This window comes from Equus przewalskii, chromosome 3 (genome assembly GCF_037783145.1).
Source record: "Equus przewalskii isolate Varuska chromosome 3, EquPr2, whole genome shotgun sequence".
Classification (NCBI taxonomy): Eukaryota; Metazoa; Chordata; class Mammalia; order Perissodactyla; family Equidae; genus Equus; species Equus przewalskii.
Genome location: NC_091833.1, coordinates 4454814 through 4476580, shown reverse-complemented (window position 1 = coordinate 4476580; position 21767 = coordinate 4454814).

Sequence of the window (21767 nt, the reverse complement as noted above, 5' to 3'; positions counted from 1 at the left end):
CTCAACTAGCCCCTGAGGGTCCAGACCATACCTGCAGCACGGGGGCCTGCACACAGTAGGTGTTCATTAAATACCTGGCGTTGGCCAGGAATCACTGCTCTAATCTGTTAGTTGGACTGTCTAGTGTCTTTCAGATTTGACCAAATGGCTTTCAGGTTTTGCCTTTGTTGGATGCATGCGGATTCAGGTGGAAACTGATGCAAAAGAAAAAAAATAATGGGGGAGGAGGAGGAGGAAGGAGAGCGAGAGGGGTGGTGGCGGTGGGGGAGAAAGACAAAAGAGAACAGAGAGAGGTAAAGGAAGACGGAAGAAGAAGAGGCGCTGATCGTGCCTGGAGGGGAGACCACGAGGAGAGTGTGGAAAATAAGCATATCATTGTGTGGGACTGACAGTGTGCTAGACCAAGGGTGCTCTGGCTCTACGTTCTAATACTAACAGTAGGAACACCACCTGGCCCATAGGAGGTGCTTATTAATATTTGCCAGGTGAATAAATAGTGACCATAACAATAATGTCTAGCGTGTATTGAGCTATGCCTATGGGCTAAATTTTTTATGTGCATTATCTCATTTACATCAGCCCTTTAAGTTAGATGATAACCCATTTCTCAGATGTGGAAACTGAGGCTCAAAGAAGCTAAGTTACTTGCCCAATGCACAGGACTCAAGTCATCCCGACTCTAAATGCCCTGAGCTCAGCCACCTGCTGTACCCCGTCTCTGATGCGCAACCTCATCTGAGGGACACAGCGTCTGACCATACTGCTGCTTCCAACTCCGAGGAGAACCTGTGCTTGAGGAAATGAAGGTTGCAGCCCATCCTCCTCTGGGAAAGCTCATCCGTGCTCTGTGTCCTCACACTCCTGACCTCCCAGTGAGTAGACTGTGAATGCCCAGGTGGGGGAGGGGGCAGAAAGAGTGGCTCTTCACCGGCAGGTTTTCTGCTCTCCTGTCTTCTAAGAGGCTCTCTCCACATCCCATCTGGAGGCACAGTGTCAACATGGGGAGGGGCTGCGGGCATGTCATTTCCTAAGCAAGACTTAAGGATATTTGTGGGGGCAGAGTGTCCGCACTTTCCATCTGCTGGAATTCCTCGCTCCTTCCCCGTGCGCACCGCCCAACACCCTCCAAGACACTTGGTTCTTCTTCTAGGGCCTATAGTTTCTGTGGTCAGGGTTCCAGGGGGAGAAACCTCCCAGGGCAGGAGGTTTATTTAGAAAACCTCTCCAAATTGCATATTTTTTCTTTTTTTAAAAAGATGTGAGTATCTAAAAGCTCAATGCTCGGAGACCTTGACACCTTTGCAATGTTTGCGGAGGGTCAACTGGCCTCCCTCACTGTAGCTGCCATAGACTAAAGGCCCCAGTCAGACTCCCTGAGCTGTCCTGTCCAATCACTCAACCGACTCCCAGACCCCTCCACTTCCCTGCTCTCCAGGCTCCAGGAGGTGTCAACATTAGCATGTTAGGTTCTAGAGTTTTCCTGTGCACATCTGGACCTGGGTGAGGAGGGCAAGGAATCATTTAAAGAAGCTCTGAGAGGCTAATTGATCTACATAATGGAAGACGGAGCCCAAGAGAGGTGGGGAGAGTGCCGGGAAGCAGGCAGAGAATGAGACTAACTTGAAGGAGAAAGAGGAAAGAGACCAGGAGATCTGCTAAGCCAAGTGGGATTTGGTGAGATGGGGGATGAAGAGCGACTTTAGGGAGATTTGCTGGGTGAATGTCATGCAGTGCAATTCCCTTTATCATCTTTTGTGACTACTTAAATCGCTTTTTGATTTTTTTAGATATTAAACTGCTTTTAAAAATGTTGTCATTAGAGACAGCCCCAGGGCAGCTCCTTTTATTAGAGATGAAGTATAACAGGTCATCTGGCTCGCTGGGAAATGTTCCCCAATTCCAACTCAGCCAGTGTTCTCGCTAGTTGTCTCCACTTCTCTGCTACTCTGGACTGTGTTCAATGGCTTCTGAATGAGGAAGGTGTGAGCGTCCGGGGCAGGTGTGGGAGGAAGGATGCGTTAGACTCTCCCTGCCTTTCTTCCCTTACCAAGGCACCTCTTTTCATTCTACAATTCTCCCTCTCGTTCTACAACACGCTCTCTTCTTCCTAACCACGTTTAGATTCTTCTTTCTTGTTCTCCTCCCTTTCCTTTTTTTTCTCTCTCTCCCCTTCTCTGAATCTCTTCTTTTGCCATGAGTTTCCATCCTCCTGTGCCGTCCTCCACCTCTTGGTCTGCCCCCTTATCCTCCCTTTATTTCTCCTTCCCTTTCCTCCCCTCCATTTTTCTCTTCTTTTCCATGTTTTCACTGTAGCCCAACAGCCCACACGGGCAGTTCCTTTGCTCACTGGTGGTATTAAGGCTAAAGTGCTTAAAAAACAAAAAATGAGTTAGTCATTAAGTAAGCATTTGCCATAAGAAAATCCCCCTTGAAGTCTGAAGGTTCAGAGTCTCAGTCACCTCTGTGTATGACCAAATCACATTCCTGCCATGACATCGTTGCCAGAAAAAATGATTGATGGGTGAGGAAGTTGATATGAAGTAGAACGGAGTCTCCATTTTACAAAACAAACATTCTGGAACTCTCAACTCACGCAGGCTATGCCAAACCCCACTTGGTCTTGCTTGAGTAATTGGGCAGGAGCTCCTGGAAAGGCTGTAACTCTGGAAGCACCGGCAGATGGAGAGGAGGATGTCAGAAACTCAAAAATGATTAAGAAGATGGAGGAACGAAGCGTGGCATGCCTGGCCACATGGCCCCTGGGATTTTCTAACCGTGTAGAGTAACGGGGCCCTGGAGTGGGAAGGAGGAGGTGCCCGCACGAACCCCATATTTGCTTCTAGGCCTCATCTCCACTCAAAAGCAGGCATTTGGGATGAGCTTCTCCCTGGAATCCCTGTCAGTGTTCTGTGATTGCGTGATGATGGATCTATGTGGTCAGTTCCTCCCTAAAATAATGAATGGCCGAGTATGGGACTGATCTACGACTGTTTGCCCAGCATTGTCCTCGGTTCTGTCAAGCACGTCACCATTCGTGCTCTTAGAGGCTTCGTTTAGTTTGGGAAAAACAAAAAGTGCAGATGAGAGGCTTGAAAGATGGAGAAAAAAGAAAGAAATTGAGAAGGGAGCGAAATACAGCAGCAGTTCATTTCACTGGATGGGTTAGAGCACAGGTCATTGTTTCCCAGTGAAGAGGAGATGTGAACTGGCATGAGAGGACCCCATTGGCTAGTTGGGGAGGAGGCTAGGAGCCTTCGGGGGTAATGGAATTGTCAGGAACAGAAAGTAAAAGCAAAAATCAAACTACCGTAGTAAAAAAATGGCAGGCCCCAGGTATGCCTGGGAAATTTAGGAAGTTGAAGGAATTTTGCTAAATGTTTCCCGGAGTTATAGGAGCTGAGGTTGATATGCCTAGAAACCTCTCTGGCAAGTCTTGAGCTCAGTGGCTGAAACCACTGCTCTGAGCACCATTTATAGCTGTGCCCTCTCTTTAAGGTGAGAGTTTCTCCCTTGCAGTGTCCTGTTAAGATAAGTTGCCAACAATAATTTCAGGAAATGTCATGATAGTTGCTGTAGGTCTCTTACGAAAGAGCCAGGAGAAGACGGACATTGTCAATAGTTCCAGGCAAAACCAGTAAGTTATTTTCAGGGCAAATGCAAACAACAGTCCAGAGGAACCTTCATGGTTTCATTTATTTAAAGTTTTTAATTATTTATTGAATTATTTGAACTACTGAGTTTTGTGAGGGATGTGATAATAAGGAAGAGAAGGCAACTTTCTCCAGCAAGATGGAGTAACACTGGCGGGCTTTGGGGTTAAGTTCAAGCTCTGACTTCAGCGGGGAGATCTTGGACGAGTTAATCTCTCTAAGCATTAATTTTCCCTAGTACTCACCTTAGAGAGCTTTGTGAGGACTGCAGGAGATAAAACGTGGTAAGCATTTAGAACAGTGCCCGCCTCATTGTGTATTACTTTTCTTCTGCTGCTGTAACAAATGACCACAAACTTAGTGGCTTAAAAGAACACAAATTTATTATCTTACCATTCCACAGGTTAGAAGTCCGATACCGGACTAAAATTAAGGTTTTGACAGGGTTGTGTTCCATTTTGTCAGCTCGAGTGGAGAATGTGTTTCCTTATCTTTTCCAGCTTCTAGAGGCTTCCCACATTCCTTGGCCCAGCCCCTTTCTGCTTTCGTCTTCAAAGCAGGGACAGTGTGTCTCTCTGACCGTTCTTTCATAGCCATGTCTCCCTCTGACCACAGCTGGGAGAGGATATGTGATGTGAAAGACCTATAGGATTAAATCGGGCCCACCTGGATAATCTAGGCTCCTCTCCTCATTCCAAGGTCCTTCACTTGATCACATATGCAAAGTCCCTTTTACTATTAAGGTAACATATTCACAGTGTGCAGGACTAGGAAGTAGGTACCATTGGGGCTCCATTACTCTGCCTACCACACACAGTATGCGTGTAATCCATTCATTTTTATTAGGAAGCGACTTTCTAGATAGGAAAACAGATGAAGTCTTTTCCGGGTTACAAAATAACTTGAAGAGGTAGTCTTCCCGAGGGGAGGGATAAGTGTCTGTGTTTTATAGCATCTAAATTAAGAAAAGGGTACTGATTTTGATTACAAAACTGTCTTGACTAGGAATAGACTTTCTGAGTTTAAATAAATAGTAACTAACATTTATGGGATCGCTATCACATGCCAGGCGTCATTTTAGGAGATTTTTCTTTCATATACACTACTTTATTTAATCCCGACAGCAACCTGTGACATAATAAAATTATCTATTCAGGGGACAATGACAGAACCAGCTCAAAAAAGTGAAGTGCCATTCCCAAAGTCCCACAAATAGGAGATGGCATAGCTTGGACGTTTCTGGTCATTGGGGTTCATCTTCAAACTCCAGTCCAGTCCAGTGGCAGAAAGAAAGACTTTTGAGTTAACTGGCCTGTCTTTGAAGTAGGACTTGGGGCTGTAGGACCATATTCTTCTCTCTGAAGGCCCTGCGGGTTGGGGACTGCATTATGAGCGGCCTCACAGAAGTGCATTCTAGAGGCAAAGGCCAGGAGCCCTCAGTATAGGTAAAGCACAGTGAATGCTCGTCAGCACAACCCCCAGCCCTGACACGCGCTTCTCCCTTAGGAAATAACTCGGCCTCATCAAAGACCAGTGTAGCCCTTTCTCCCAGAAGTGTGACCACCCAAGTCAGCATTCAGTTTACATTCCAACCCTCCTCTACGAGCAGAAGGCAGAATTCTTTGTGACTTGCTGCTTTTCTACAAGACCGTATAAAACTTCACACTTATGATGAATGCCTTTGGACTAGGGTTTCATAAAACCATTTAGTGTATTAGAGTCTATTAACCAGCCTGAAATCATGACCCTCGTTTAGCAGTTATAGACTGTGGCAGCATTTAATCCATACTGGTTGATTTGTATAACATTTATGATCTGAACCAGATCCCTTAATGCCTAAACTCATAGATATTGGCTTGAAATATGAGCAGCTGAAAAGCACAACTGGCTGAGCCCCAGGTGACGTCGTTAGGAGAGAGTGTGCGCTAACAAATTTCCTAAAACACAGATCAATTTGAACGCCGAGGTGCACAGCGAAGGGGAAGCCAGTCACAACCTTTCTATTGGAGACTCTTGGTTGCCAACGTTCATTACCCCTTCCTCCTTCCTAATGGAATCCAGATTTTCTCTAGCCCCTACGCACCCCATGTGACTCAAGAGAAGCTGCCTTTGCCAATGATTGGTTCAGAAACCCAGACTTAAGCAATGAGCACTTGCATTTCTCCCAGTGACTGTTTTGTTCCAAGGACAGGCTCATGACCTATATTGACCCAATTAGAATGAAGGCTAGGGCTAATATTCTATAATTAAGGGAGAAATTTCCTCTCTCTCCTACAGACCTTAAACAAGAAAGTCTGTTGCCCCAGCACTAATGGCAGTCATATTATGTCCATGCCAAAATCCACCTGGAAAAAAAGTAGTTACACATGTATTATGAAGGGTCTGATACTTTACTCCATTTGCAAGCTAAAAAATTAGACTGCCACAGTTTCACGGATGCTAGAAGAAGACACAAGACTCCTGGGTCAGAGACAATGGACTTTATTACTCATGGCACAGCAAACAGCGTGAGCATCAGCATATTTGCATCTGGCCCTGGAGCCAAATTCCTTCAGGGTAATGCAAAGAGGGCCGGGTGATACATGTGTACACCAGGAATTCGGAGCTTAGGGAACCTACATCTTTTATAATGGACAATTGGCATGCCTGCCCTCTGCTCCAGAGGGAGACACTATCTCTACCTCCCAAGGCTATTCACTAACAAACACCCTTGTAAACATGCTCCAGAACAAAGGCAGTCAATGCCTCCGCTTGCAAGATGTGCAGAAATGCCAGAGATCCCTGCCGAATTAACTCCCAACTAAAAGCTGACACATAAAAGAGGGTACTGCCAAGGAAACAGTTCAAGAACAGAGCTGGAGCCTAGGCATGCTCTGATTGTAGCTCACTTTACCTCTTAACTTTCTGTTAAATGAGATAACAAATTTCCTTTTTGTCTAAAGTAGTTTGAAAAAAGATTGATTTGACTCACAGCCAAAGTATCGTAACTGATAAAGCAACAAATGGTCTGAATTCTATAGGAAATTCCACGTTCTTGACTCTTTAAAGAGAACTGATCTCAGCCACTAAGTAGAGGATTTATTAAGTTGTGGCTATCTTTGAGAAAGAAAATGGTCTCTGATCTCTATTTGGATCATTTGATGCCTCAATCAACAATAGCCTGATTAAATCCAAAGGGTGATTTTCTCAGAAGGTGAGGGTTGAGGACCCCACTGTGGTTTCTGAACTTACAACCCTATGACCAAACCATATAAGACGTTACACAAAGGCCAAGGTATCAGAATCTCTCTGAAAATGCCCCTCAACGTTACTCGTTGGGTCTGTGCACTGCTCATGGCTATCACTCCATCAAAGAGCTTTTTCAGCTATTCCTATCCTACTGCTGCTTAGAAGACTATTTCTCCCTATCTAAGCGTGAGGCTGTATATTTAAAAACATTAGACCATGAGGTTGTCCCTGAAACAGGATCCGTGAAGTTCAACAGAGCAGGAAGTTCCTCCTGGTGCCATTAAAGGATGGCCATCTTGGAATTGGCCTATCACCGTGGGAACAAAAGACCACTGGGTGGTGCATGGCCTCATACTCTCACATTTGAGAAGATTCTCAAATTTATGCCCACAGTCACAGAGATATGCCAACAGGCTGCAAAGAAAAAGCCAGTGAGTTTATGACTGTAAACTTGTGCCCCATTACTGAACCAAACTGCTTATAAAGCCTTATAAATGATTATTCTTAATATTCTGTATTTATCTTAATAGCACAATCAGAAATGATTGCATTGGTGGTGGTGGTTCCTAGGTGCACGTGTGTGTGTTTGTGTTAAAGGCCTTAATTTGGTAAGTATAAACAGTAAAAATGTTATAATTATAAACCTATCTTAGAAGTCATACATTTTTAAATACAGTTGAGGCCACGAAAATCAGAAGGGGCCTGGCCTCTCTGTTGGAGAGGCCCTGCCTTGTAATGACTATGTAAAAGCACTTTGTAAATTATAAAAACTCCTACATGTGTTACCTATTATTTAGCTCATCTGTTATTCAGGCTGTGGAGGGCGTGGGGGCAAACACTCCCCAGCGGGCCTGCAGGGCCCCTGAGAGCAAGGTCAGCCCCTCGGACGAGAAACCCTCCTTTGGGCTCGCCTCTGGCCCTGAACATCGAGGACATTCTCGGGCGCACCTTGCTTCTCTCCCGCCCCCAGGGAACCTGTTTCGCTGGAGACTTCAACATCCAAGAGCTTCGCTGGAGGAGGCGGGGCGCTGCTTCCGGGAGTGGGGGCGTTTATTCTTCACAAAGCGCCAACGTGGATCGGGGCACCTCCATCCCTTCCCTCTGCTTTTCATGCCCATAATATGCTACATTCTTCAAAAGGTATTAACAGTGCAGAGCAGCTGGAGGAGGAGGTGCAGGAAGCCCGTCTCTCCCCACAGTAAATGAGACACACTGACATAAAAGCTTTGTTGAAGGGCATTCTTCCTGCACACTGCTCATCAGGTGATTTCTTCAATCAGTTTTTAAGAATCAATGCGGCTAAGTCAGACCACTCTGACTTCATACTCGACAATGCTGTCGCTATTAGAAGTGAGAAGTGTCTCAAAGAATCTGTCTCTACTTTTCTCTTCTCACCTAATACCCCCTTCTCTCTGCCAAGCTTTCCCAGAGAGGACATTTTAGTCTGGCATTATATGAACTTCTAAAATAGTGAGTGAACGTGAAATGTCGGTAGGATCCAACTCTGCAGTGGAGTTGCTTGGCAGAGGAGCCGTCGTAGTCTTGGAATTGGTCCATTTAGAAAAATGCTTTATTTTGTGAAGCTCCTTTGTCATCTAAGAAGGGAGGCAGAGGAAGGACACCAGGGCTCATCACAAATTAAGTAGCAGCCAGTGTTTAGCAAGATTTTTTCAATTAGATTTAGAAAGGGAAAATACTATCTAAAACGATTGTTATGTAGGGCTTCATGTTAAGGACACTAAGAATGTGGTTATGGGGAGGGTTTGTTCTGGGAGGAATGTGATATTGAAGAGAAATTAACAGGACAGATGATTAGCATAATTAAGTGTGTAGTGGTAGTGTGGAAAGAAGAATGGCTGAAGGACCTCATCAAGGCCCGGTTCTGCTCACACCTGGCTGTGTGAACGCAGGCCAGACATTAAATCTCTCTGAACCTTGGTTTTCTCATCTAAAGCATAATATCCCTCTTTGGGGATTAAAAGAAGAAAATGAAATAAAATAACTGTGCATTACCTTATAAAGAGGTGTGAATCCTACAAATGTCAGCTCTTGTTTTCTCTTTATAATGCATGAGAGAATCACAAGATGGGGAGGTCTCTCTTCCCATACAGGCTATCCCATGAGGTCCTGGCCAGGCTGGCTGCCTTAGAGAGAGGGAAGAGAGCTCAGCTGGTGCCTGCAAAGAGGTCTCTGAATATGGTGCTATTTACTGTATATACCAAGGCTTTCATATTGCTGAACTTCCGCCTCCTTCCAGAGAAGGAAATGTGTGAAGTTGGGTGCTTACCTCAATGAAAAATCCAATTCATAGATACAAGGCAAGCTTGGGGAAAATTATGCTTCCAAAACCCCAAGCTTCCTTTTTCTTGATTCCTGTTAACAGATGTCCTGTGTCTCTTTAAAACTAAAGGAGTGGTAGGGGCGGCCTGTGGCTGTGGAGAACTGGGAGCTCCCAACAGTGTCTCCAGAGATGTCTTGTCCCAGCACTGGGAAAGGAGCAATCCCAGAGTGGCTGCCATCACCTCTCTACTGACCCTTCCGGGCCTGCTTAAGGATGCTCTGCCAGGTGATTAAAATTCACTAGCCAACGCTAGGTTTGAGCATAGTGAAGTCAAAGCTTTTCAGATTGGCACTTCCCCTCTTATCGGGCTTCAGATTAGGATTTGGAAGAAAACACTTGAACAAAATTATATTTTAGGAGACTGGCATTTACATTGAAGTAATTATAAGGCAGCCGCCCCTGGCAGTCTAGTGGTTAAGATTCGGTGCTGTCACCACTGTGGCCTGAGTTCCTTTTCCCATCAGAGAACCACACCACCCGTCTGTCGGTTGTCATACTGTGGTAGCTGCGTGTTGCTATGATGCTGAAAATGAAGCCACCAGTATTTCAAATACCAGCAGGGTCACTCATGGTAGACAGGTTTCAGTGGAGCTTCCAGACTAAGACAGACTAAGAAGAAGGACCTGGCCACCCACTTCTGAAAAAATTGGCCACAAAAACCCTGTGGATAGCAGCGAGCACTGTCTGATACGGCGCCAGAAGGTGAGAGGATGGCGCAAAAAGACCGGGCAGGGTTCTGCTGTGCTGTCCACAGGGCGCTAGGAGTTGGAATCGACATGGCGGCACTAACAGAGTTATAAGACTGTTATTGGAATCATGGTACATACGGAATCAAAGCCAAAAATGTAAGAACGCATTAATAAGAATAGTAGAACACTTCCATAATATTATTATTAATAATAAAACATTTGTATGACATTTCACAGGTTATAAAATTCCTTCACATATTATTTTATTTAATTCACAGCACCTCCCTGCAAATTGGGGAATTATTGTCACTTGAGGGGAAATTGAGGCTTGGCGGTTACAAGGTATGGCCAGATCACACAGCAAATGGTGAAGCAGGAATTCGAAGTGAGGTCCTGAATGCCAAATCTGAAACCCTTCTCACCACATCATAGATAAAAATTTCACAGGAGAACGACGTCTAGAATATACATGTGCTTTATGGAAACATTTTCATGTGCTTTAATTTCATGATATTTATGTGGTGCCAGAAAGTCTTTAAAAAATTATCAATAAAGGCAAAAATTCAGAAAGCTTTCTCAGAGCCAGTATTACGAGAAAACCTAAACCTGTTAGGAAATTGGTTATGATATGGAATGTGGATATTAAAATGCCATAAACTTCATTAAAAACTCTAAATATGTAACTAGAGTTTTTACTAAGTTCATAAAAATTAATATTGGATACAGCATCTTCTGTAAATCCTTGTGGTTCATGTGTCAATTACCTGGTTACTTAGTAACCAAGTAATCCAGTAACCAAGGAGTCAAGCCATAGATTAAATAGTCCCCAACCAGGCAATAAAAAGGTCCCTGAGTACAAATTTGCAGAATTATGGTTTATTGTGTTAATAATCTCCCCACGTCTGTGGGTAGCCTTCCAGGATGGGGCTGGCGAGGGTGTGTATTCTAGGGCCCAGCCGTGCCTTTTGTTATTTTGTTAGAGTATCTGCTTTTAAAAGAGGAAATTAAACCACAGAGCACCCTCTGGTTTAGTCTCTGAAGGAAATGAGAGGTGCTGAGCACACAGCGAGCTGGAGTGGGGATTAGGGACGAGTTCAGACTTTGGGTGTGAATTTGCATGGCAGCCCATGATCTGGGGCTCAGTGCCTCCTCTTCCCTGGTAAGGCTTTAGGGCTGGACTCCCCAGTTGACTCTTGATGGGGTCCCTCACGTAACTGACAATCCTCTGCAGTGATTCAAAGTTTCATTCCACAGCTGTTTATTGGCAGAACTGTGTAGCAGGCACTGTGTTAGGCATAGGGCAAAGCAGTTGTAAGCAAGACATACCCAGTCCAGATGCTCAGAGAGCTCACTGTATAAGGAGAAGCAAGACGTTAATCAAATAATCACATGAATAAATATGTAACTATGAAAAGTGCTCTGAAGTCAGAGTAGAGGATGCTATGAGAGTATCCAACACTGAGCTCAAATCCAGTGCACAATCAGGGGGGATAGTCACCATGAGGTTTCCCCAACAAACTACATGACATTTGAACAGAGCTTGAAATCTAATAGATGAGGCGGAATTGACCAGGAAAATAAAGATTGAGATAGAGAACAAGAAGAACATTCAAGGACGAGGAAGAAGCATATGCAAAGGCCCTGGGGCAGAGGGAAGCATGATTTTTTCAAGTAATCGAAAGAAAGCTAGTGTGGCTGAGTGGTATCAGCGCTGGCAGGCAGACATGGGAGTCTCTGTGCTTCAAGCCAATGTTTGTGTTTTGTGCAAAACAGAGAGGATTGGGAAAATAAAGTGTTATTTATTGTGCAAAGGCTGACTTCCCATATAGAAACAAACTCATTCTTTTTTGCTTGATTTTCACTCTCCAAAGCATACTGATCTCAGTTATCATCTGTTTTTACAATTCCATCTTGCCCTCTGCTTCAGTGTTCCCAAAATCTCTCCCTGAATTACGAGTGAATGCCTTGTGCTTGGAGTGACCAAAATATCAAAATTTCCATAGAAACAAGCCTTAGACAAATCTCAGATATTTGTTGGCTAATAAGAAAAGATGTTCTCCTGACAAAACTGGATTCCTTTCCTGGTAAGCTTTGTACCCACCTTGGGTGTCTTCACCTTGTTTGGACTCTTGGACCATTTCATGCAGTTGAATAGTGACTGTAGGATGACCTACGATTGGGGGCTGCTGCTTTGAGCTCCTGCAGCACAGTTTTGGCAGCAAGCCTCTGCCACAGACCCCATGGCGAATACAGAAAAAATGAGGCCACAGTCTTTGTACTCAAAATGCTGACTTCCCAGTTTCAGTGACAGACTGACATCCAAAAATAGTAGATAGAATGAAGAAGGCACTGCTCTCATGCCTAAGCTGGCCCCAGGAGCATCTTGGCAGAAGGTCAGAGTTTAGATGTAAACAGGGAATCTCAAAGAAATTTTTTTCCTCATCCGTTTTTAAGCTTACTTATGATGGTTTGGTTATCCTTTTGATAGCTGTTTTACAACAGTATAATGCCTGGACTTGTGATTTCAGTGACTAGAATGAAATACTTCCCCAAAAATATCCTTTTGTCTTCCCATAATTTGTCATGAATTTTGTTTCAAAATCTGCTTGCAAGAGTTGGAAAGATCTAGCAACTGTCTCCTATGTCATCAGGCACGCAGCTGTGCTCAGTTGACGGATGGAGGGCCTACAATGTGCACAGTACTGTGGGCAGTCCAGGGAGCCACAAGGGTCCTGGTCTTCCGGGTGATCACGTTGTTAGGGAGATTCAGAGATGTAACCCAAATACATGGCACACGTCACGACAGAACCTCAAACCACGTGGACGAAGAACCCAGGTGGGGACAGGAGTCATTCTTGCTGGAGCGATGGAGGACAGACTTTGTGGTGTAGTGCAGTTGGACCAGAGCTTGGGAAAGCTGCTAGAAGATGGGAAATAAAGGCATCCCTGAAGGTGGAGATAGAACGAGCAAACACAGAGATGAAGCAATGACCGTGGACCATCTAGTGGGAGGGGGTAGAGGGAAATGCATGTACTTCAGTGAAACAGGCGGTTGTGTGAAAAAGGTCAGCTTCACCAGCCCTCTGCCATCACCCACCATCACTGCTCCTTTTCTTAGAGGAAGGAGCAGCAACGCACGTACACTCACACACACACACACACACACACACACACACACACACACAGGCTCTTTCATCTTAGCTCGGAGCAGACTAGCTGATCATAAATTAGGATGATATAACGTAAGAACCAAGAAACTTAATTCTAGTTTCACCCTTGCTTTTAAAAGTTGGGTGAACTTTGAAAAGTTACTTTCCCCTCGGAACCAGGAAATTGGACCTATGGATAAAGTCTCTTCCAGAATTAAAGAATTAAGTGCTCTGATTCTTGAAGAGAGATGGAGGCAATAATAGAATGATGTTTGTTTTCCCATGGAATGAGGATAAGAAAAGGTAAGTCTTAGATACTGCCTAGAAAAATATAAGAGAAGTAACAAGTACAGGGAAAATTTATAGAGATCTGGGCTGGAGCCACATCATATCCTAGGAGAGGGTGCCACAATTTCTTTAAGCACTGCAGGATGGTTGAAGAGGCTTTTAGACCTACTTGTTTGCAATTCTCTCTCTGACATTTAGGAGCTGAGTATTTCATAGGTGACAATTTTGCTGAGCTTCAGTTTCTTCATCCATAAAATGCAGATGATCATTATACCCACTGTATTCCATTAACAGATATTAAGCACCTACCAAGTAACCAAGACTGGCCATGAAAATAGGCATTGGAGGTTAAATACTTATTTTACAAATAATTATTTTGTAATACAGATATAGGCTTTGATCTCACAAAGCCTGCCGTCTAATAGGAATTGAAGACAAGTGGGCATGCAATTATGGGAAGGCGAGTTGAATGTTGGGATAGGGCACCATTGCAAGAGGGAATTCCTGAACAGTTATGGAAGAAGAGAGTGGAAGTATCTATGCTAGCCCCAGGTCTAGCAAGGCCTCCTGAGGGGCCGGGGACCTGAAGAATGAGGCATTGTGGATAGAGTTGGGATGAAAATATGCCTGGTAGAAGAAATAGACATGGTTAAGGAAAAAATATATAGATTTCTTGTGTAAAGTGTCTAGCAGAGTGCCTCATATAAGCCTCAATAAACAATAGCTGCCTAGGATGTTAGCACTTTCATGGTTTGGGGGCAATTAATTTCACCTTGGGGACAGCTTTTTACAACCAGTTTGTGCCTGCGGTGCATGTCAGCCTGCTTTGCTCACCTACAGAATCAAGCAATGGAGGAAGCCTTCTTGTATTTGTGCTGGTGGCGCAGAACCAAGCAGAAGGTTGTTAGAATCTGACAGAAATGAATGCGTGTGTGACTGTCCTCCTTTGCAGTGACGTGCGCCATCTCAGGTCTCATTGCCACAGAGCTCACAAAGTTAGGAAAATGCTCTCCGTTTAACTGGAATCCATAAAAATTCAAATCCTGGCCTCATAAATGTGAGTAAACAGTTTAACGACTTGCTTGAACTAGAACGTAGTCAAACAGAAATGCAGGTATGCTCCTCATTTGCATCTGTTTCCATGTGGGTGACTAAAAATAAAACTTCCCCAGGCATGATATTGGCTAAATGAGCTTGGCTTTGGGATTTTGGTTATAAAATACAAAGCCGTGGTGATTTTCCACGTGGTGCCCATTGGCAGTCATCTTCAGCAAAGAGGGAGGGGGTCCCTTCTCAGATTTTGCTGTCACAGGACCTGCATTCGACTCTATCACTACCTAGGACCTTGTGGAAGTGACTTAACTTATCTGAGCCTGTTTCCTCATCTGTTAAAAGGGGAAACTAATACCTACCTCATCCCAACTCAAACATATCGTTGTTCAGAGTCAAGGAACTCTCTGGTATGATCATGAGATTGTTAATTCAGGGCCTGAATTGGCTCAGGCCCACCTTAATTATGATCTGAAATGATATACACACATATACCCAAGAAGATATGAATATGCATATTAATACATATATATTCACCTAAGAATATGTATATCAATATACATATTAATACATAAATTCATCTAAGAATATGTATGTTAATATGCGTATTCATATATTTATACATTCATCTAAGAATTTACATATTCATATTTATATTAGTATACCTATATATTGTTAGATGCAAAATTAGATTTTGTACATAAATCAGGCTTTCCACCTCCCAAACATAAATTGAAGAGGATGGCCTGGGTGGTTTCCAAGCCTTTGGTAGCTCTGAAATCCTTGGTTCAAGCATCAGATGCCCTGCACAGGTAGTGTCATGGGTAGTCATGAGGGAGACAGAACCACCTTTTATTTAGAAGCCAACTTGGAGGAAAAGACATTTCAGAGGCCACTTGTTGGACCACAGTGAGACCCATTTCTATAGGAGCCGAACTGAGAATTCAGCAACATTCGACATGCTGAACTTTGTCATTCACTTGGGGGTTCTGCACACTGTCAGCTCTCCACCCTCCTGGTGGCTCCAAGATGGCGTTTCCTATGGGCCATCATCTTCCAAATCACAGTCTTCCTAGAAGTAAATGTCGCTGGATGTCCACCTAATTTATTTCCTCAGCTAGCCTTCTCACCTGGACTATTGCTATATCCTCTTAGCTGGCTTTGGAGTTAACCTTTCTCTAATTCATTCTAGCGTCCATTGCCTAGACAGCCTGTATCATCTACTGCTCAAAAATTGTCTATGACATAGCATCATTAGGAATAAGTCTAATGAAAAGTGGTCGGGACCTCTACACTAAAAGCTGTAAAATCTTACTGACAGGAAGTAAAAGAGGCCTAACTATAGAGAGAAATAGATTACATTCATAGGTAACTTCACAGATTATTCACTGATAGTTATTATTATAGATATTATTCACAAATATTATTAATAGATAACCTTCACAGCTAGTTAATAGATTATTACATCTTTTACAAGATGGCATTCTCCCTGAATTGATCTGTAAATTCAATACAACCTCAATCCAAATTCCGGTAGACTTTTTAAAATTAGAAATTGACAGGCAAGCTGCTTCTAAAATTTATATGAAAATGCAAAGAACCTAGAATAACGAAAGACAGTTTGGAGGACTTAGCCTATCTGATTTCAAGACTTACTCTAAAGCTGCCATAATCAAGGGAGTTTGATATTAGCAAATATATAGACATAGAGATCAATGAGACAGAATAGAGATTTCAGAAATACACTCACACGTTTATGACCAACTGATTTTCAGCAAAGATTCCAAGGCAATTCAATGAAAAAGGGAAAGTCTTTTCGAAAAATAATGCTGAATCAATTGAATATCTATTTTGGGGTGGGGGGGGAAGAACATCAACCCTTACCTCACATCCTACATAAAAATTAACTCAAAGTGAATCATAGACCTAAACGCAATACCTAAAACTGTAAAGCTTCTGGGAGAAAATCTTTGAGACCTTAGAGGCAGACCTGAGTTTCTTAGAACATGAAAAGCACAAACCCTAAAAGAAAAAGTTAATGACTTGGATTTCGTAACAAAAACCTTTACTCTTCAAAAGACATTGTTAGAAGAATATAAAAAGACAAGCCACTGACTGGGAGAAAATATTTGCAACACGTATAGCAGACAATGGACTTGTATCCAGAAAATATGAAAAACGCATCCAACTCAATGATAAGAAGAAAACCTATTTTTTAAAGCAGGCAAAAAGTTCAAACAGATGGTTTATAGAAGAAGGGCCAATAAGCACATAAAAAGATGCTCAGTATCATTACTTATTAATTAATTAGTTTCCACAATAAGAAACCACAATAAGAAACCAATTAAATTAAAACCGCAATAAGAAACCAATGCATACCCATTAGAATGGCTAAAATTAAAAAGACTGACCATCCCAAGTGTTGGAGAGGACGTGGAGCAACTGAAACTCTCATCCAGCGTTGATAGGAAGGTAAAATGGCACAGCTTTAGAAACAATTAGGCAATTTCTTAAAAAGGTAAATGCAAACTTACGATGTGATGCAGCCATTCTCGTTCTAAATATTTTGGCAGAGAAACGAAGGCATGTATCCGCTCAAAGACTTGCACATGAATGTTCACAGCAGTTTATTCAAAACAGAAACTGGAATCAACCCTCGTATCCATGAATAGAAGGGTGAAAAAAAATCCTACAATAAAAATAAACAAATTGTTGATTCATGTAATATGGATGAATCTCAGAAACCTTGGAAGGTGCAAAGTCACCTCTAGTGACAGAAAGCAGAGCAGCACAGTCATGTGCTGCTTAACGACAGAGAGGCATTCTGAGAAGTGCGTCATTAGGCGATTTCGTCACTGTGCCAACATCTTAGCGCGTACTTACACAAACCTAGACGGTATAGCCTACGACACACCTAGGCTAGGCGGTACTAATCTTACGGGACCACTGTGGTATGTGCAGTCTGTTGTTGACCAAAACGTTGTTTATACAGCACATGACTGTAATTTCCTGGAGGCAGGGGTAGAGGGAGAGATGGATTAGAAAGGAACATGTGGAAAGCTTAGGGGTAATGGAAAGGTTCATTATCTTAATTGTGGGAATGATTTTGTGGATATATTCATTGTCAACACTCAGCAAATTGTGCATTTTAAACAGTGCAGTTGTTGTACATCACTTTTACCTCAATTAAGTAGTGAAAAAATAACAAAAAATACTGTCAATGCACTCGTGTTACATATAGAATTAATATCAAGCTTGTGAGCAGGTGTTCAAGGCAAGGATGCCCGTGCGTTCATCCCAATATGCCTTTCCGGTCTCCATTCCCAGTTAATTGCTCCACACACTGCATGTTCTGAAGCTATCGTGCACACGTCTGCTTGCCCGCCGTGTTTTCTTTCTTCCTGAGACACACTTCCTCTTGTGTCTGCTTGTCCTAATCTTATTTTCCTTTGTGGCCTGAAGCAGATATTGCTCATTTCCTATCCAATATCTTTCTCCCTTCTTCCTTATCAAGAGACCTTCAGAGTTGTTCAGAATTTCAAGCTAAAAATGTGCAACGACGGAAACTCTCATACACTGTTGGTTGGAATTTAAAATGGTCCAACACCTTTTAAACTGTTTGGTTCTTTCTTCCCTGTAAGCCCTTGTGCATGGTCGAATGACACAGTTTGGGTCAATGAAATATGAGTTGGTAAAGACTGTGCTTTCCTGATATAGATGTTGCCTCTCCTTGCTTCATTCTTCTCCCTGAGTGAAATGTGACTATGATGCCTGGAGGGACAGCAGCCACGCTGCAACCATGAGCACAAAAGCTACATGCCAAGGAATCTGGAGAAGGGAGGTCAGAGAAGCCTGGACTGCTGGGGTGCTATTGAGTTGTGGTATCACCCCCAGACTTTCTTGCATCAGGAAAATAGAAGTCCTACCAGTTGGATTCTCTCTGATTGTCATCCACACACTTTCCTGATACCTGGCTCCATAAATCCATCTTCTGTATGAATCTTTCACTTCCCCCGATCTGGACACATCCTCCTTCATGAGTGTTGGTTGCACTTGATCTGCCCCTGTCTCATGAGACCCAGCACATCCACCCTGTGCCATGCCTACTCAGGCACGTGTTTTGCTTCCCCCTCTAGGCTGTCGCTTGCTGAGACCATTGCCCAACGTTGCTCTTGGTGAGTGTTCTTGGGCCCCACACAGGCTCTACAGGCTGTGTTTAGATAAGTATCACAGAGTGTAGAGTGTGGTGGTAAGAATGTGGGCTTGCAGTCAGACTGCCTGCCTCAGCCTCTTATACCCTTTGTTACCAATAACAGTCACCCAACTCTGTGACTGTTTCATCATCTGTCATACGGGTTTGGTACTAATCCTTACTCTGAGGGCTGGGATAAGGCAGAAACAGTGGATCCTGCCCATAGAGCGGTCTTCTTCATGGTACCCGTGACCTAAATGACTCCTGCCCCAACCAGGGAGGCCAACTAGAGAGTTCCTTCGCAGACTAGTGTTTACATTTCCCAAGTACCTGTGAATTTCCCAGGCATGTCGTGGGCAGGGGCCAGTGACCGGGCAATGATTTTAGCAACTCATCTTTGTACACGAGGCAGGAGTAACCCTTAAGTATTTTGTGCTCATGGTCTTCCCGGTTATGACAGTTTTTTTCCAAATTGTTGTCTCACTAGCCAGCTCCCAAAAGCTGAAGCCTGGGATTGTTACCACCCAGCTGCATAATATTAGGGGAGCTCTATCATGTCATTGTGCCTCAATTTCCTCATCTGTAAAGTTGGAAAATAAACAATACTACCCATGCTGTCTCTCCAGCTTCAAGACTCATTTGAAACCCTACTTCACCTTCGCTGATGCTCCTTTCTGAGGCAGCGATATTGTGACGTGGTGTTCCATGCCATCAGGCTGTGAGCTCCCTGTCAGCTAGACTATGCCTTTCAAGTTCCCCCAGGGTCTAGAACACTGTCTGCTGTGTAGGGAGACTTGGTGAATATTTACTGTATCACTAAATGAACCTGTTGAATAATCTGATTTGAAAGGAAAGAGAGAAACTAGAATCAAATATACTTCTAGTTCAGTTACCATTCAGTTACTTATTCATCCAATCAGTATTTATCGGGCATCTGCTATAGTCCAGGCACTATTTAACTACTTTTGTATAGAAAATATGATTTCTAATACACCGAGGCCTTAACCCTACACATACCTTAAAAAAGGAAAATCTGGGATTTTTCTAGAGCTGGGCAGGTAAAAGCAATGATTCAGCTTTATGGCTCCGTGAAGAAGCCTTTTCAGCCAGTTCAGCCCAAATTTGCTTACACATGTTACCCACTCGAGCAAACGTGTAACGCATGTTGTTCTCTGAGCTTTTCTATGTGGTCCAGCCCTATATATTATATTGCTCTTACAAAATACCACGAAGCCCTTATGAATTAAAAGAGAATTAGTGGTTCAACACGCACAAGACATTAGGTCCAAAGTGTCAAAACTGTCATGAAAGACCATAAATCATGGTCTGCATGCATTGATCCCTTATAGAGTTAGTTTTTAAATCATCTCTTTAACACCTTGTAAATGTACAAACAACTATAGACCCAGGGGAAACTTTAATATGTTTTTCATACATATTTTAATTTCATCTCAAAGTGCTAGCTGCATAAAAATTAAGTCAGACTCACAAAAACTCATTGATTTCCTCGGGATAAAACCCATCTGTCCAAACTAATTTAGAGCCTTTTTGAAGCTGTAAAGTTAGTCGTGCAACACTGAGGTCATTATGGGCATCCTGAGCTGGAGGAACCCTTGTGTAATTTTAAGAAGGCAATTTTGTTATATTTACTGTATTTAAATACAGCGCTACTTTGCAGGAACAAAAACCTCACTGTGTAACTGTATTGAAAGTAAACCAGGAGCTGTGAAAAGCGAGATCTGTTCTTTTCCTTGTGATTAATGCACCTTTCTGCCAAAATTGAGACTTCTTAACTGAGCTCATTTAATACAAAGTAAACGAATTCTGCTCTTGGATTTGATCCTCTGGCTAAACCCTATAGATAAGGCTCTAAGAGTGAATAGCTTTTCATTCTAAACAAAGGATGTTTTGATAGAAAGGTCAATGCTAAGGTCCTTTATATTGTGATAACAGGAAAGGGAAATGACATATTAATGGCAATCCATGCCATGGTGGTCTGGGCGGCGGGACACACAGGAGTAAAGACCAGTCGGAAGTGAGAGAGAAGGTGGTGGAGACGAGTAGGCTCAAGAAGCTACTTACTTCTTTTTTAAAAATCCTATTCTTTAAGGATATTTTCTTTTGTTACACACCAAGCAAAGAAGACTGACGAGGATCACAATGCAACTTGAAGGAAACTGGAGAGTCAGGCTTGTGTTTCTCTCCATCCTGCCCTTTAGCACTAAGCCAGGCAGAATATCACCTCTGAGCCCAATGATGCTAGCAGATTTTTATTATGATGAAGGCTAAGTATGCACTAAAGATAGAACAAATAAGCTGGAACTCTTTCTGCATTGCGATGCGTGAGACAGGAGCCCAGGCTGTGACAGCATCACGCTTACAAGCTATGAGGCCTTTCCTTTGGCCAAGGGAGGGCTCCCGGCCAGCTCAGAGGCACGATGCCCACTGCCCAGCCTTGCCCAGCAGGCCAGGCAAGCAGCTTAAGTCATCGCTTTATTTTTTTTCTTTCTTCTTGCTTGCTTCTTTATTTTTTCTTCTCTGCTTCACTAAGAAGCTTCATAATAATCTAACTTAGGAGCTGGAAGCTTCTTGTCCCTCATGGAGAAACACTGGTTTTATTTTAGGGAGAACATCTCCCTTCTCTTCAAAAGTTCCTGCCGATAAGGGAAAGAGCAGAATTGAAAAGGGTGCTGGGAGTTCTTGGACCTATTGAGTAGTTTGCTTAACTCATTTTTTCTGTTCATTTCTTTAACAAATATTTATTGAGCAACCACTAGGTTCTAAGCACTAAGCTGGGTATTAGAGAGAAAGATATGGAGAAGTCAGCCCTTGCTCAGAGTGCCAGAGAGAGAGAGTCATATAAACAGAGAAGTCAGGTTGCATTTGGGCTAAGGCAAAGCTTCAAGCCTCCATTGCCCAGCAGGGAGGGCTGCTTCCAGCCATGGCACTGCCCCCCAGGACATTGGCCAACTGACCCATACTGACAGGAGAGGAGTTGTTTTGCATTTTTCATCCCCAGATTTGCACAGAATGCTTTCTCCATCATTGTTTTATAGAAGAGGAGAAGAAGGGAAAGGAGAAAATAGAGTAGGTCAAGTATTTCCAACAACTGACTTAAAAAGAAAATCAGAATTCAGTGTTTCCTAGAGGGGCTGGCTGGTTCCACAGTGCCCCCTTCTG